General features: G+C 40.2%; 1 protein-coding gene across 1 annotated transcript in view; it reads right to left on the bottom strand.

Moving 5' to 3' along the window:
* The window catches only part of PAQR9 (progestin and adipoQ receptor family member 9), a 30,712-nt gene that overhangs the window by 2,198 nt on the left and 12,336 nt on the right, over positions 1–16,178 (bottom strand). The window contains exons 2-3 of the transcript XR_012629995.1: positions 4,362–4,507; positions 1,307–1,382 (exon numbers count right to left, since the gene is read on the bottom strand). The gene's annotated coding sequence lies outside the window, so the exon portion shown is untranslated. The remainder of the gene's footprint in view (positions 1–1,306; positions 1,383–4,361; positions 4,508–16,178) is intronic.

The raw sequence follows: 16,178 nt of genomic DNA, 5'->3' as shown, positions 1-16,178 counted from the left end.
TCTTGCAAAATACAAAGAAGCATGTCCCACTCCCAAGGCTTTAAGGAAGTCCTGTGAATTAGAGAGGATGCTTTGAGGATTAAATAGAAAGTGGGTGCTTTAATTTAGCAGACGTAATACCTGTACTCTCCTTTCCGCAGTGCTGCCTGAAGAAAGCAGTAGAATAACCTGGATCCATGCTTGCTAAATTTTCCAGAGGATTTGTGTGGAAGAGGTGTAGCTGCTATTGGGACATCCCAGATCTTTGGAGGCAGCTGGTAAGTAAGAGATGCCAACAGTGTTCCATTGCCTCTGTGCACACAGTAAGACATCAAAGAGCAGAAGCAGAGGTGTGCATGAGTTTTGCAGAGGCCCAGGTTTTGTATGAGTGCATGCGTGTCGTCAGCCAGGCAGGAGTGCCTGGCCTGCAGCCCTGAGGAGGGGCAGCCCCACATCCCCCAGCAGGGCTGCAGGAAGGAGCAGGACACATCTAGGCAAGGCTTGGTGAAGGGAGGCTTGGTGAAGGCAGAGAGCCCAGTCCACAAAAAGGGGAGTGTGGAAACAGAGGAGGTTGTAACGTGGTCAGAGCAGAGATACTATTTGCAGCTGTGTTTTGAACTGATTTGAAATGACAGAAGTGGGAAATAAGAAAGCTAAAAAGGAGACATTTACTTACTCTGTGACCAACAGGATGCTGGTTAGCAGCCAAAAGTTTAACCACTACCACTAGGTATGCTGGTTTTAGTCATAAAGGTAACGTAATGTTAATAAAAATTGCTAGATATAGAAGTCAATGTATATGACAGAGAGTTGTGTAATCTTCACACCACAGACACATGCGTTCCCTGCTGCTCCTCTCTTATTGTCAACATTTTTGAAGTCTAGGGAAGACCCACTATTTAAAAACAAGTATTTCAGGCCTTATATTCACTGAAGAGCTGGCCTGCATGCAAAACCACCAAAAAAGGCTGCTAGTTCCCATGGATTACATGTTCAAGGACTCTTTTACATGTGGTTGCTGCAGACTTTTAACCTCTTCCAAAGGTAGTTTTAAACTTAATGTGATAACGGGTTCTGCATTAGCACCCAAGAATATCTACAGATCTATGCAGAAAAGAGACAACTCAGGCCTGATGAGCATATCGAGGCAGGAGACAGGCTGCTGGGAAAGCCCCCACACCCGTACACAGCATGTGCAGCCAGGCTCCTGCACTTTTGCTGTATCAGGAACAACAGCAGCATCACTCCCTGGCATTGGCTATCCAGGAACACACCCTAAATTACAGACTACAAACAAGGCACTCAATTGAAATTAAACTGTATTTACCAAAAGTAGATGATGTTGCTAGAGAGAATTCACCCATGAACTGAACCAGAGATGGCTGGCTGGTTTCCATCAATGGCTGCAGAAGGAACAGAAAAGTAAAAGGGCTTCTTAAAAGTAGTTACCCATAAATAAAGGTGTCAGCATTGATATTAATCTTAAACTAAATTAATATCTGTTAGGAACATAAAAATGGAAGTGACCTTTCTTCTTCACCCAGCCCAGTCCCCTACTGTTGCAGGGAACTAAACCAAATAAACCCTTTCTTAAATTGATGATACTTAATTTCTGAAGTCAGGAGGCTGCTTGATCAGCATCTGTTAGAATTCCTGTTTTTGCGGGATAAAACCCTGAAATGCAGAGTTAGGAATTGTATGTAGGAAATGGATAGAAATTAAGCTATAGAAATTTTAAGCTCAAAACCAAAAGATGGCAGATTTAGTCTCTCATGCAATCTTAATTATGTTGCCTTGTGTATGTATTCTTTGCATAAATGATGCATAGGTTATGTGACAAAAATAGCATGGATTTGCATAAGCAAAGAGTCTGTATTAATGTGCACAAAATATGTCTAACTTTTGACAGTTGACTTTGCAACACAATTAACTTTCTTTTCTAATGAAGTTTCTTTTTGAAGGTAGAACAAAAGCTGTTTTCTGTTACATGTGTCCCTGAGCCATCTACAGGCTTGGAGTGATGAATATTTCGTGATAAACTAACATTTAAACTACAGAGCTAGCGCCATAGTAATTATAAAAAATGTTTGCTGTCCTAGTGTGACATTGCCTCCTGTAGTGGTCTGGCAGAAATGCTCAGCCTGAGTGATCCCTCTTCCCCCATCGGCTGCTGCTAGCTCTCCTGGGCTAAGCTAGTGATGCTTCTCCCTATCAGTCATTGAAGAAAGATATTTTCTACACAAAGCTAACGAGAGACAAATTTCCTAATGAAAGTCTGGCAAGTGTGACCTTGTCTGCCTGAAAATGAGACAGCTGCTGAAGTGGAAAGGGGAAACCTCTACCTGAAACGTAACCCTGTGCAACAGTCTGTCACTGAGATGTTCTCTGAAAAGACTGTGTAGTTGATGGTGCAAATCGAGTGGAGGTGGTCCTGCTCTTCCACCTGTCCCTCCGTGCATCCCTGACGTCTTTCCTGTGACAAATTTAATACTGATGTTGCTGTGCAGCAGCCCAGAATGGCCTGCTGATCTGACTGAAAATGAACCCCCTCCTTAAAAGCTTAGTTTCTCAATTTTTATGCTCCAGCTTTCAGGCTTTTCACCAAATCTTCTCTTCCTCTGTGGAGAGTCATCTGTACAAAATCCCGTGTACCATGACAAAAAGATGTAAAACCTCTTAGTGTTCTCTTAGTGTTTCTGCACAGGTCCTGTTAGGCTGACACTGTGAAATTATTTGAATTTAAATTTATGTAAATGCTATCAACAACAGCCGCAGGGATGAGGCATCTACCGCCTCTCTGGGCAACATGTTCCAGTGTGTCACTACCCTTGTCATAAAAAATTTCTTCCTTATATCTAGTCTGAATCTACCCTCTTCTAGTTTAAAACCATTTCTCCTTGTCCTATCACAACAGTCCCTATTAAATTGTGGGTCCCCATCTTTCTTTAAGTCCCCTTTAAGTATTAAAAGGCCACAATAAGGTGCTCCTGGAGCCTTTTCTTCTCCAGACCAAACAACCCCAACTCTCTCAATGTGGTCTTAAGTGCCAAAACCTTGATATTTTCACTTCCAAAGAACTTTGATATTTCCTGGAATTGCACGTTGTCCCTTTTCAGAATAACACTGGACATATCCCTGTTTTCTTGATAATCCTAGCACCTAAAATGACTCTTACAAACTGATGTACCCACCCAGTTCCTAGGATTCCCAAATTTGCTTTGGTCTGTAAGCCAAAGATTTGTCCATGTTATGCCTTTAATTGAATCCTCTACTTTATAGAAATAAAAAAACCCACACAAGAGTTGTCCCTGGAAAACTTGCAGAGCCTCCACCCTTCCCCAGGCTGGAATTCCCACTCTTCTCTCCTGTATGTCAAGCTTCACTCTCAGTTCATTTATCAAATGACAATGTGGTTTCTGGCTTTATATAAAAAATGTCTCTGATGAGTCACAGACCTCCCCCTCCCTTGCTTTCTTTTGATACTGAGATACCAAGTGCAAATGCACTATTGACAGTATTCCCACACCTTCTTAGGAGTTTAGGAACTTCTTAGAAACTTACATTCCTGAATTAACATTTTTTTGTCTCTTTGCTGGCTTTACTTCAAGTAATAAGGTGTTTAATACAGTTGCAAAACTTCATAATTCATATTATCATTTAGCAGAGAGACCAGATGTGATGCATTAATCATAAAAGTGGTACAGTTTTTCAGTATGGCTTTTCTAAATCACCTTCTGGTCCTTCCATTTGTCAGTTTGGTAATTCTGCCATCAGTTTCTACTTGCCTCTTCATAGGAATACAAGCTGGTATGCGATTCTTTTTTTTTTTTTTTTCTTTTAATGTTTTACCCCCTATCGTTCAAAGTCAAGTGCTTATTTGCCAGCATAAGAAAATACTAAGGAGAATGGTGCTGATTTATCATTAGTTGAATTGTTTTTCATGATAATATAAAAATGATAAATTTGAACAGCTACTGTTAAATTGCAAATATTCCTGTAACCAAAGAGATCTAATAATTATTAACCAGAGTGCCTGCTATCAAAGAGGATGATTGAAACATTCATAATACTGTCAACAGATACACCATATAGTACAAGCCTCCTAAAGGATTGTTTCAATATTTCCAATGAAGCATCCCAGCGTCCATTAACCAAAAGCGTGCAGTTACAATGGCCATATGACACAGCAGGTGGATAAATTGCTAGAGCACTGATCTAAGATTCTAAGAGAATGCTTCTAAGCAAGACCTTCTCCCTAATAGTGCATTTTAAACACATCGGTCTGAGGAAAATATTCAGTACATAAAAGGAACAGAACATAAAACACGTAGTAGAAGGCCATAAAATTAAATAGGCAGAATCCCTGAATTGCCTGCAGGTACCTGTGACTCAGGCAGTCCCACGGCCGAATCTTGCAGCAGCAGACAGAGAGGAGCAAGGCACTTCAGTCTCTGTAGGACAGCTTCCAAGCCCCGGCACGGGGCAGGGCATCATCAAGTGTCGGTAAATGCTATTCTTATCTAGAGAGCTGTAAGAGCAAAGACAGATCAGCTACCCAGTCAGACATTATCCTAAGCTCGGTGTAATCTAAATCAGCAAGTATTCAAGTAGATAATATTATAAAAGAAAATTCCAAAGCAGGTTCCCTTTTCTCTGGCAGATGTGGGAAAGAAACATGAGACCATTAATTATACTTGTGCTTGGGGAAGGAAATACGACAGGAATTAGAAAATTATGTCATCAAAATGGAAAAAATAGACTTTCTGTTTCTGGATACAAAATAGAATTACTTTCATGAGGGATATATAAAAAAACCCCACATCCTTGGATCCATTGTCCTCATATAAAGACAAGACTAGCTCATGTCTGTATATGAAAAAATTTCTGGAGACTTAGAGCAGAGTCTGGTTTATAGATTGAGAAATGAAAAGAGCTGATATTCTGAACAATCTACAGCACAATAGCATCCTCTCCCCTCCAAAAGCACCACCACCACCACCAGAGACTTTTAAGATCAGCTCTGACCTGAATGAAGAAAGTGAGTGAGAGTGTGGAGACATTGCTGTGTTGCATGACACACTGGGTGGTGCTAACAAACTGGTGATGGTCACAGCCATCTTACCTTCCAGTTGGCTGCAACTGACACTGGAGGCATAAGGTAAACACACATGTGAATCCACTCAGAAGTTATGACTGTGCAATGAGAGACTTTGTCAGGTACTGTACAAGCAGAAGCAGAGAAAGGAAAGTTGGAAAAGGCATCAAGTGTGCTCCAGAGAAGTCTCTTTCAGGCTTATGAGTGTGTTGTTGGAAAGAATGCTGTCAAAAAGAAAACTAGAACCATGAGCAAAAAAGCTGGCTATTTTTTTGTGTGCTCTAATTCTCTCGTGTTCAAGGAAAATAAAGTTTTACATCCTCTATAAATAAGTAGGTTTGTATTAAGGCACCCAGCTTCAGTTTCTTTTTTTTTTTTTCCTATCTTCTGAATGCTGTAGTTGAAAAATAGAGATATTTTTAAAGAGCATTAAATGTGTTAAGCTGTCATACTGCTATTGCACAGGTGATACCTGGAACCAGCATCTCATAGTGCAGTTTCACATATTATAATTAGTTTACTTTTACTGGCAACACAGATTGGAAATCAGAACTAAGTCCCGTGAGAAACTATTTCATGCCAATACTCTCATTGCTTTTCCTGAATTTCCCTCTACAACTCTTACTTATAATGCTATACATAAAAAGGAGAACAGTTTGATCTAATTTATTTACTGAAAATGTTCTTAGGAAGAAAAGTGTTGTGAACAATTTTAGTTCAGCCAACTAAAATATTGTTTTCCTACTTTTACTGATAAGTAAATTCATTATCTGCTTCCAAAATACCATAAACTGCATGGGAAGGGGACAATGAGGAACAAACTCTTCACAAAATGTGCAAATGATATGCTAGCCTGTGCAGCAAGAGATGGGAGAATACAAGAAAATTAGTCAGATGTAATCATTCTTGCACTTGTTTTCTTGACTTGAATATGAGGCCCTTACTTAAGTGAGCAGCTCGACAGCTACATCTGAATGATAAAATGGGGAAGTCTATATCTGAAGGACTTCCTTCCTCAAAGATGAAAATCCAGAACAGGGAAAATACCTTTTCTTCAACAGTCAGATTTGATCAAGTCAAGAGAGCTGAAGTACTTGGGAGGGAACATCTTGATACAGCCATTCTCTGCCAAGTACAACATCATATTAATGATACAAAAAGACTTGCTGGATCCCTCTTGTTGTTTAGGCTATGCCCTCTGTTGTCTTTATTCAGTCTTTCGAGTGTAGAGTCCTTGGCAAGAAGGAGGGTGTTACACCACTGGTGTAAGTTAGGACTGTTCTTGTGCAACAATAAATTGTACCAGGGCTTGGCAGTTCTGACTAGGAGAATTACAGTCAGTCCCTATGGCCTTCTTCCCATCAGAGTACAGGGGTCATGGAATGCAAAATTGGGGCCAGATTATTTCACTGGTGGCTGGAACTCAGCTATCTGCCATGTGCATTACAATGGTACGTTTACTTTTTCTAAATGCTGAATTACTGCCCTGGGAGATGCATACATGCGTTCCGGGCCAGAATTTGGAGTTTAGCCTAATATTATGTTTTTTAAACACATCTGGGATCTATTATGTTGCTGGGTAATGATTTTCTCAGAATCATCATTACTTAATATGTAAAGAAATGTCATTGTCAGTATCAGTCTCAGCATGGTATTGCAGAGCAACATGTCTGAACACAGGTAAGTGCTTCTTGCTATGGGCAAAATACTATAGGTCGTTAAAATGCTAAAGTATTAAGGCCAAAAGTTATAAAAAATGGATGGAACCTATGTGGAAATTTGAGGAGCCAAGTCCAGAGACTTCCAGAAAGTAGCAGTTTTGCTTACAAAATGTATCACAAAAGTAACCTAAACACTGGAAAAGCATTAGAGAAACAGCATTATAGGCTGAAATTAGGTATATACTTGGTATAAAAATGCTTCAGTGTTTTAAGTGTTATATGGAAACAATTGCATGAAACTTCTATGCAGTTCTAACTCAGCAACAGTCCTTGAGTACTTTAGGAAGAAAAAGTGCAGGGCCAGAATGAAGCAGCAGTTTATCCTTTTTGTATTCCAGGAGTTATTTGGTTTAATAACAAATAACTAGGCTTTTCAAAAGCCTCAGACTATTTTGGTTTTAACAGTCTCTGAGGAAATTTCCCATATCCACCAAAGAAAATAAAGGCCAGACTGAGTCAGTAATATTGTCATTTAATTTCAGTGCTCCTAAACTATACTTAACTTCAGTCTGGAGGTGGACAGTTGAGCACAGGCAACTGTTTTGAAAGAGTCTTTATGTTTAAATGCTTCAACTCACTTATTGAAAGGGTACTTTGAGAGGAGAAAAGTCATTCCAGATTCTAAGACTGATCTTTGGGCTCATTCTTGAGATTACAGTCAAGTTTCTTTTTAATCTTTGCGAGAAAGGAACCAAGAATGCCTGCCTCTACCACACAACGTTTTCTGGTGAATGTATAGCATCTTTGAATAAAAAACCAGAGAATTTGCAAGGATTGGTAAGTATTTATTTAAATTTCTATTGTCACCTGTTCTACAGTTGGAGATATGTACTGCTGTAACTCCTTCCACTTTACAAAAATTATGCCTTGCTTTCAGTGTGTATGAAAGACTAATCAGGCTCTTATGCTCCTGTTTTATGTATGCTATCATTCTTTAAGAGGTGCACTACTTTGCCTGAGGTATGCTGAGCCCACATTCCTTCATATTTCCAGATGTACTTCAGTGCACTGATAATAATTATTCTGTACAATGTCAAATAGTAAGGAATTCTTTGCTGTACATAGGTACAGATGCAGATATGTGATGCTAGGTACATAGATTCTTGAAAGGGAATGAGAGGAACAGTTTTATACGGAGCTTGCGTTTTAAGTGCAACCAATAGATCATGATTACTATATGGTCTATCCAGCACAATATCTCTGTATTCAGCTTTCCAGCTAAGCTGTCAAAGCTTTTGGTTCTTAGATTCTTAAACTCTGCTGACGCTTCTCTCTGCCTTGACACCACCCTAAATACGTCTAGTACGTTTGCTGGCCTGTCTCTTGGTTATCACCCTCTCATGGTAGAAGCTTTTACTCAGATCAAAGTGTGCTTCTATGGATTCCTTAATAATTTTCTGGTATTATTAACCCCAGAGTCTCTTCTTAAGTACCATTATTCAATTATCTGCTTTAAATGTAGGTGAAATTCAAATACATCTAATTTAACTAAGTGGATTCTAAGATCAGTGTATCTTCTGAAGCACTACTATGTCTCTGACATGCCCTGGATTGTTAATTTATGAATTTATAGCTGTAGTATCACTCTACACTTTCTGTAATGTAGAAGAAGACTCCAGCATACATTCCCAGCCAAGGTCTAATGCAAGACTTATACCCAAAAGGTTATAGCTATAGAAAAATGATCAGAGGTCTGATCAAAACACAAAGTTTTTTGAACAGGACTATTGATCATACTGCATCCTCATTGTGTTCAAAGTTTATTTTGACAATTTTACTCCATTTCAGAATTCTTCAGATACTTTGTATTAATATGAAAATCAGGGGTTAAATCTGCTATTCAAATTTGGATAGTTTAGTAGTCCATTCCACTCATAATCACAGTTTGTCTGTTTTGGTTTAGTTTGGTATTTGAATTACCCTCAAAATATTAATCTATTTGCTAAACCATGGGCCATATTAAAGTCACACATATCCCTAGAAGGAATGAAGTCGGTCTAAACACCATCAAAATGTGAATGCAAGCTTGATAGTTATTAGAAGCACAGGTGTACAAAATACAACTGAAAATAGAAAACCTGTATTTTTTGTTAAAACCGAATTGTTAAATTTTGTAAAAAAACCCAAAACAAAACCAAACAACACCAACCAATGAACTCAAACATTTGATTCTGAGATAAAACAGTCTCTTTTTTGGACTTTTCATATCCAGCCTTTAAGTCCAGAAAAGAGAATTATAGAGCTGTCAAAGCAAACAGACCTTAACTATGTTTCTGATGGTTGGCTATCAGTTAGATAACAGCTTACTGAATTGTTGCAAGAAAGAGTTACTGTTGAAAATAATTCCTATAAACCCCTCAGTATTCATGGGAATAGATGGAATTAGATATTATGATCACTACCTAAAACAGCAAGAGGGCATCAGAGTAACCTTGTTTTTGCATATTTCTTCAGTAGATGAATTGAATGTTTTCCAGTTGATGGAAATGAAGTTTTTCCAGGCTGTGAATTCCCAAGTTACCCTGTCTTTCACAGAAGCCCTTTACTCTATGACAACAGGTACAATTCAGAGTTTTTAAAGCAGAAAGTAAAGATTACCTACCTGAACTCTGATTAGACTAAGATAGAAGGCATAGAATTTGAGGAGCCCATACTAGTAAACAAGATATTATTTTGAAAGATTTCTAAGTTAGTCTGGGCTAATAATTGACTGACTACTTGGACAGAAAAGAAAATCTAAGTACCCAGGAGCTGAATATGATTTTTTCATATTTCTAAATGAAATTAAGTCCCCAAACTCAGTTTCATTTGGTACAAACTATTCCATTTAATGCTAAAAATGTATTTTTATGTGCTTGTCAAAATAATGACATAAATTGTTGTATAAATGCCACCAAGAAAGAGATCATATTAGTGTTCCCAAAGAAGTCTGTGCATGCTTTATAAAATCTAATTCTCCTCTCCTCTCCTCTCCTCTCCTCTCCTCTCCTCTCCTCTCCTCTCCTCTCCTCTCCTCTCCTCTCCTCTCCTCTCCTCTCCTCTCCTCTCCTCTCCTCTCCTCTCCTCTCCTCTCCTCTCCTCTCCTCTCCTCTCCTCTCCTCTCCTCTCCTCTCCTCTCCTCTCCTCTCCTCTCCTCTCCTCTCCTCTCCTCTCCTCTCCTCTCCTCTCCTCTCCTCTCCTCTCCTCTCCTCTCCTCTCCTCTCCTCTCCTCTCCTCTCCTCTCCTCTCCTCTCCTCTCCTCTCCTCTCCTCTCCTCTCCTCTCCTCTCCTCTCCTCTCCTCTCCTCTCCTCTCCTCTCCTCTCCTCTCCTCTCCTCATCCAGATTAGGTTTCTGCCTTGCAGCAGTGACCTGACCCTTTGACTGGAACAGTCCCACTTTGTAAAATATACTTAAATATTCATGGAGCCAGCTGGTGAGAGAAAAAACAATGCTCTAGTTTGGTGGTTCAGTAACCCTCCTGGGGAGGGTGGGGGTGTTAGGCCCAGTCCCAGTGAATGTGTAACTATTTATACAAAGTAGAACAGTGTCAACAGGAGAGCGACAAGTCCTGTCCCCCCAAAAATTTCCTTGCAGGAATGAAGAACGCTAAAGAAACAATAATGCATTCGACAGAAATCTGCCACGTATAGTTAACAACAGTTTAAACAAACTCTTAAAATAATTTACAGATTATTCCTGAAATAGCTAAGCTTTTGAGTGAATAAATGTTCTTCCACATCTCTGAGACAGGCCTTGTTCCTCATATTAAGTGAACAGACCTTTCATCCTCCAAAGCAAAACAGCTCCTAAAATAGAAATAATTCAGAGCATATTTTAAGATCTTAACGTTTCATAACATCATACCTCTATCCTTGCTCCTATTGACATCAATGGAAGGAAAAACAGTATTTATATGTCCCATAAGCATATCTGTCTCTTGGAGAATGCTGCTTTATAATGGTTTGTGTCTGGCAGAAATAAAGAACTCTTGAGACCTGCCTGCCAGTTGAATAGTCACGGCTGTATGGAGCTTGGGCAGTAATATTTTTTTCAGTGTGATTACTGAAGACATCAAGCAAGGCAAGGTTCTTAGGCACAGATGAGTTTTCATTGGACCAACTAAAAAGACACACATTTCAGGCAACAAATTCTTATTCAGGGCTAAGACACAAAGAGCAAGCTTTAAGCTAAGTGCAGGCTGAGGAGAACTGGTCTCACTTTATCTCAGTTTGTGAAGTAGACAATGTGACACACTTTTCTAACATTTTCTTACAGTTCATATGAGTTAGCAATAGAGAACTCACAAAAAGCATAGATAGTTTTAGTGCATTGCTGTGATTTTCTTTTTCCTTATGCACATTTTGCTAAAGTCTGAACCTTAGAGAGGAATTTTGCATGTAGACACTTAACTGTTAACTGGCACAAAGAGGGAGTCTTTCTGATGATAGACGTGTATAATGTGACCCCTAAGCCAAAATTCTCCTGATGGCTAACATACAACAGAAGTAGATACACAATGGGGTAAAGAAGAGGAAAACAATGAAATCTGGACCAAAATACGAATATGCCAAGCAACACTTAATAGGAAGTTGTTGTGCTGATAAGGTTTGCACTGTAAGAAGGTAGGTCCCTGTGACACCTCTTCCGCCACTGCATGTGTGAAACCTGGTCCTAGAACAACACATGACCTTTAAAAAAAATATTTTCAGATAAAATATTTTCAAAGAAAATTTTGAAGGGAAGCTGCTATAAAAGCAGTGAAGACTCTGTCTTGAAACTCAGAGATGGAAGGGACAGAACAGATTTCTGCATCTATATGTCTTATGTAAAAACTATAAAAGTATGAGCAGCTGTCAGCAAGATGTAAGAATCCACCAAGTGATACTGTGATGAATACTCAAAAGTTAAGGAGTTAAATATTACATAGGCTCTGGCAGATGGAAGGAGAATGACTGAGCAGCAAGAACAGCATTGAACCTGATATATGTAGCTGATATAGCAGGTGAGGAAGTAAAAATTGGTGCAGAATCTGTATTAAGATTTAGAGAAAAGGAGATGTGATAATATATCAACCGCATTGTGGAAATATATCAACCAGGAAAACCAGCTTGGAGATACAGCAATATCTGGATTCTGAGATAAAGATGAGCAAATCTTAGATTATTACAACAAATTAAAAAGTGCTAATACTTCTAAAGCCATAGCAAGGAAATGCAAAATTACTGAATCTGGTGGCGTCTTTCTTGTGCGGGGCAGGTCAGCATCTCAGGCCTTTTTTTCTAGAAAGAAATCACAGATTCTGTCAAAAAGAGACTGAGGCAATTGCAGTGGTCATAAAAGTAGATGCTAACACATTTTTCCAACACCACTTTCCTATTGAAATTCAGTGTGAAACTGGCACACAACTCTAACTGGTGTCTTTCCAAAATGCTCCAGTGCCTCTCCATTACCTTACTAAATTCCTAGAGGTAGGGGTACACAATTTACCCTATATGACAGAGAAGAAATGGAGGCACAACTGTATACGTATATTCTGAATATAGTGTATTTTACTTTTGCAGTATGAAATGTGGAAAAAGCTAATTGCAGACATTACAATATGTACAGAAGCACAGCGAGCAAGTGTAGCGGATGCATGTATTTTTGGGGGAAGCAGCATTTCTCTGTTCCTCTCGTGGCTCTGCTGTGTGCACTACAGCACCTTCCACGAAACCCAGACCAGACCAGGAAACAGACTTGGGCCAAGGGGATGAGAGCACCTGGCTTTGGGAAATGAGCATAGTGAGCCACTGCTTAGCTGAGGTTAAGGCATCCTTCAGCTGGCTGTCACTGGCCAAGTGCTCACAGGAAACAAACTCCTCTCCTGGCCGTGTGCAGGTGGTGCAGATGTAAAACTCTCTGCAGTCCTGCAGGTTTGGTTTGTAACTGCTTGTCTTTGGGTTTCTGATCTGGATTTTCAACTATGACTTCCTGACTCTGTTCAGCTTTGCTCCTGACTGTGGGCTGTGGCTGCAGGATGCTGGGCTTAACCTGTCTCACTGCCTCATCTTGCTCTCCTGGTGGTGGAGGATATAAGGCTGGGACGGTGAGACTGCACAGCAGAAAGCATGAGGCTGGGATATTTTGAGAGCTGTGGCTGTGCAGCTGCAGGATTTGGGGGGATGAAGATTTTGCATATAGCTCGGAGATCCATGAAGCCTGGCACCTCTGCATCATTTTTTTTCCTCCCATAAGTCTGTACATGAATTCTGTGTAGGCTTAAGATAACTATTCAAATGAGCATTGGTGAGAACATTGCACCGTAATGCCAGCTGGACCACAGAATTAGTCAGGAATATTACCCGCAGTAGTCATAGCTGAGCAACAGCTTAAAACTATTTTATTTTATTTTGTTAACATCTAGTCACAAAGCAACTGATACTTCTGAGACTTGATTTCTGCATGAAAGTAATTGAAGAGAATGTGGGAATTTTCAAGAAAATTCTTTGAGTTAAGGGATAATGTGGGGAGAGTTACATTTCCCCATTACATTTCTATTTCTTTCATTATGTTCCCATCATAAAATAAAAAGCTTTGAATGCAGAATTATAAGTGAGGTCTGAAATTTGAGACTTAGCATCAGCATACCCTGTAGATGGTTGTCCTTCCTACTTATAAAGGGCCTTATGAAAACCCCAGAGTTCAGTGTATGCTGTGGTAATTTGTGTAAGAAGAATTGTAAATATTTCACTGAAGCTCACCCTGCTAAATCTTCCAGAAGAGTGTTGTAGATGAGAAAACTCCCCAACATGTAAAACCTTTCTGTTCTTACCATGTCACTAGAAAGAGTCACTGTTTAGTGCATTAGCTATAATCTAATGAGATGCTTCCTGTGGCAGATCCAGGGCTGGAATAGATGGACAGATTATGGTAGTTCTATTATTAGAAGCCTGTTATGTTTGACATTGAGCATAAAAGATGGGGCTCATACTGCAGAACATTTCTCACACTCTTAGTTGAGAGTAAATCCCTACAGTTGTTACTGGAAAATATGGTCAGACCTCCTGGTTCTCATTGATCAGACTTGCAAGTCAATTGGTCATGTTGAGACACACAAAATCTGTTGACAAAGAAATGATGACTGATACCCAAAGAACAAAGTCTGATGAGAAAAGACAATAAATCTTGCTATTACCAAAGCAAATTCTTCAGAGTCTAGAATTTCACTTTCAAGGATATATTGTATGTAGATACGCTCTATGTAGACTTAGTTTATATAATGTGTCTGAAACATCCAGAAAAGCTTTACCTATAGACTGTGTGAGGAAATATGTACATTCGGTTTTCAATGGTATGTCAGAATAAATTGATTATTATGTTATGACTGGATTCAGCTGAATGTACAGGCATGATTGCATGTTGCTGCATTTTGACCATACCTCAGGTGGGCTGTACTGTAGTGCTAATACAACCAATGATATAAGACAGGAGGAGAAGACTATCGAAATGCCACAGGTAGTTAGGTAGTCACTTGTATGTCCTATCTGCACGACAGCAGTATGTGTAGCTACACAATGTTGACAAGACTTGGGCAGGGCATTGGTATGGCACTGACCCAAGGAGAAGCGCCACATATACAGCACGGACAGTCTTGGTCTCTGCTCCACCTTGGTTTTTCTTGGAGAACTTCTACCCATGTTTGAGGCAGTTGTCAGAGCTTGGATTGCCCTGAAGGAGTCAGAACCAAAGAAATATGTCTTTAGGCTTCAAATTTGTAAAGAGTAGGTAATGACCTAGTGAAGTTGGGTTAGAACATGTGAAGAAATAAACGGCTGGCGAAAACATTTTTGAAAGGAAGAAAATAGCATAGTAAAGAAATTTGGAAACACTTTGATGAGATGCTAGATCTGCATCCCTGCAGTGAGGCTGCTGACTTGCATGGCTGTGCCAGCACAAGATGCAGGCGTCATTGGGCAGCTCGCACAGGAGCTGGTACTGTAAAACGCTTTCCCATATGCTGGTGTTAAATGAGAAAGGAGTGGACCAAGCTTGCTCACATCCCAGCTTCGACAAGGGCTGTGGAGATCATCTAATGGCCTCAGGGCAGCTCTGGCTTGTGCCTGTGCCCAGAACAGGCTTACTCGAAGGATGAATAGTGGACAGGAAAGCATGGCTGTCTCAGAGGTGCTGAGTGATCTTTGGCTGCAGGTTGGGAGTGAAGTGTCACTGGCCAAAATGAATTGGAGCTTCCCAGGAGAGCTCAAAGGTCATAGCAAGCCAAGAGCTAGTATCTGTGTCTATCACTGAACAGGAGGGATGAGTGTCAGCTCTGCTTTACAAACAGCATAGCAAGTCCAACAGCTCCTGCTCAAGTGGGAAACTATGAGCAGGGGACGATATGTATACTCTGAAGTGGAAGGAGGGATAAAAAGCTAGTTAAGTAGCAAGCAGGGATTGAATCATAGCACTGTTATAATCCTTTAATTGACATTTCAAAGTTAGAGCCAAAAAGAGGACTGCAGTGTTTCAGACAGTCTTTTTAATGCTTTAGGTGTTGAAAACTGTAGCATGAAATATATGTGCATTTTTTGACATTACCTGGGAATATGGTAGGCAGGCTGTACTAACATGGACCAGCCTGAAAACCGAGTGGCAGAATAAAAAGCCATTCACATCCTGTAGGCAACAGGTTGCCTGTGGCATGGTAGACATGGCATCATGCCAGCCAAGTGGGTGCCTAATGGCTAACTCGGGCTTTAGCCGAGCCAGTCCCACTCTCTTGCTCTGAATTCGTCCTGAGAAATCCTCGCAGAAGGTTGTGGGCCAGGCTGGAGCTATTTCTGAACTGATGACTTTCAAATGCTCAGCCTTGCAGCCTTCCAGGTACTGGAGGATGAAATCCTGCACAAAGGGACACTTTCAGAAATTTTTTTGACCTATCACCTGTTTTGTTTCTTTGCTTGTTTAGCACATATTAGTTTTAAACTGATATGTAAGTCTAATAGGTATGTTAATCTGTATCTGCTGTGGCATGTATGTGACAAGGGAAACAGAACAAATGAATTTATTTTAGTCAGTATGTTTAAATAAAAAGTCAACATGGCAAGATGCATACTCTTGCTCTGACTGACTCACTCTTGGTTTAAGTTCCAGGCATGCCTAAGAGGGCAGCGTCATCCCCTCCAAAACAGTTTTTCTTTTCATACAGGATTATATCAGCAAACAGCTGCCTCTAAGGCATTATTTTTGCCAGACTATCAGGCTCTCTGTGCCAGCTTCTCCCTTAAAGTGTTATATGGATGGAGGATCCCTTCCAAATAAGCCCTGGGGGCAGTAGAGGTGCCCAGTGGTGGAGGGGAGCCACCAAGGGCAGCGCTTTCACCAGCTGTGCAGCATCCAGGGAAAACAGGGTGGTGAGTGGAGG

The sequence above is a fragment of the Strix uralensis genome, chromosome 9 (genome assembly GCF_047716275.1).
Source record: "Strix uralensis isolate ZFMK-TIS-50842 chromosome 9, bStrUra1, whole genome shotgun sequence".
Lineage (NCBI taxonomy): Eukaryota > Metazoa > Chordata > Aves > Strigiformes > Strigidae > Strix > Strix uralensis.
This window is presented reverse-complemented; position numbering and strand designations above follow the sequence as displayed.